Source organism: Crocodylus siamensis, chromosome 3, assembly GCF_052110815.1.
Source record: "Crocodylus siamensis isolate JL-2025a chromosome 3, ASM5211081v1, whole genome shotgun sequence".
NCBI classification, from domain to species: domain Eukaryota; kingdom Metazoa; phylum Chordata; order Crocodylia; family Crocodylidae; genus Crocodylus; species Crocodylus siamensis.
The window spans coordinates 49,775,166-49,777,224 of NC_143397.1; positions in this window are offsets into that span (position 1 = coordinate 49,775,166).

Consider the following 2,059-nt stretch of genomic DNA (forward strand, 5'->3'; position numbering starts at 1 on the left):
GCGCTGCCGGGCTCCGCCTAACGCAGCACGGGGCTGAAGCCGGCCCCCTGGTCCTGCTCCCGCGGCTCCTTTTTCCAAATAATTCTTTGAAAAAAATGAAAGAGCCCAGAGCTCTTGAAATTCTCTTTTTTTTTAAAGACATTTTTTGTGTTCCCAGCCAAATCCGTGAGTCAGTCCATAACCATAAGTGGCCCTGCCACTGGCAAGCATCGTCCACCCCCATCTGCGGCTTCAGACATTTCCAAAGTCTTTTGGCAGGTGTCCTCCCGGCTTGGGGTTCGGATGCCCCTAAATTTTGCCTGCCCTCAGCCACACGGCCACAGGAGCAAGCTAGGGAGGGGCCTCCCCTTTCCATAAAGTGGGCTTTAAGCCCTAACACCTCAGCGGGTACTAAACCATGCCAGAAGAACAGTTAACCCTGAGAACACTTAAGGAGAACTGTCTTCTTGGACCCAGATACATGGCATTTCCCTGCCACCTCTTAAAATTGTTAAAATTTAAAATTAGAGCGAGGGAAGGACTTCAGCCCTTTTAGAAGAGAACGCCACTACCTGAGTGAGGCGCTGAAGCTCCTGGTACAAGACATGGCGAGTTTGGTTCCTCCAAATAGGATTCAAAGTAGGCAGTACACATTTTCATGGAGCCTAGAGCAGCCTTCAGGTGCCTGTCTCCTCCTGTCCCATCCCTGGGGATCTACAGGGGACAGTGGCTGAAAATATAATACTTTTTCCTAGTGGTGTCCCTTGACACTAGATGAACCTCTTGGTGCCTCCTTTGTGAGACAAGTTTCTTTGGGTAAATCTGATATCTTTTATTAGATCAACTCAAATAGTTGGAAAAATTCTTGTTTGCAAACTTTGTGAGGTGCATTCGAGGGGGAAAAGTGGAATTCATTTAGATCCTTGACTTTGCTGTTAAAAAGGTCTTCTTCCTGTGTTCTTGCCACTGGTACCAGCATCATTTTGCACCTGGTTGAAAATATAATACTCTTTTTTTTTTAGTAGTGTTACATTTGAAATTCCACATTTGAAGGGGGAAAGCAGAAATTGTTTAGATCCTTGACTTTCCTGTTAAAAGGGACTTTTTCAATGGTTCCAGTTTTAATGAAGAAACATTTTTCATACAATTATGATTTATTTCGTCTGGCAGGTACCGATGAGGAAATCATACATTTCGGAAGAACCTTATTAAAAATGATACAGTGCCTCTCTGCTGCATAATTTACTACCAAATATTATAGTTCTCGCATAGTGCTATTTATTTGAAAAGTTAGCACAACAGAAGATAACTATGCAGAAAATGGGAAGATGGGCACTATACGATTATGACAGTCTCTTGTCACTTGGGAGAAAAATCCAACAGAGCAAATACTCAGGCTGTTGACATCAGTAGGTCCACGGTAATTTGCCAGATCTCAGTTTGGTTCCAGAATCTGTCCCATTGTAAAGCTTTTAAGAGAAGATTTTCAAGTCTAAGAGTGTAAATAGACATCTGATTTGATGTGGACCTGACTCTTAAGTCTGATGTGGATCAAAATGGGCACAGTGTACTCTTCCAAGCTTAATTGTTGCTCCTCTGTCAAAGAGGAGCAAACAGCCTGGCTGGCTTGTCTCAGGAAAAAAGCACAATAACTTTACAGATGGACACAAACATGTCCTGTGAAAAGGCATCAGCACATTTTATTCTGCATACTTCAGAGGGATTTGAAGTGGGACAGTAGAGTTGTAGGATGCCTGTAGGATCCCAGGACAATAGACTTTTTTCCAGGACAAATGCAACACCTATTTACAGCGTAAGAGTTATGTGCCTAAGTCATATTACATTACTTTTTTTAGAGCTACGTCTGAGGTCAGTCATTTACAAGTAAATTGATGACTTTTTTCAATTAACAGAAGCTGTAGGAAAAAAACACACATATTAAATGCAGTTTAATAAACAGTGTTTAGAACAGTACCTTTTCAACTTACAAAGTTGTTTCTCACCAGTTGAAAATCTATTAGTAGCCACAAGAGGTGGCTATTTTCTTACTTCTTTTCATTCAACCAGTGGGTAGAGACAG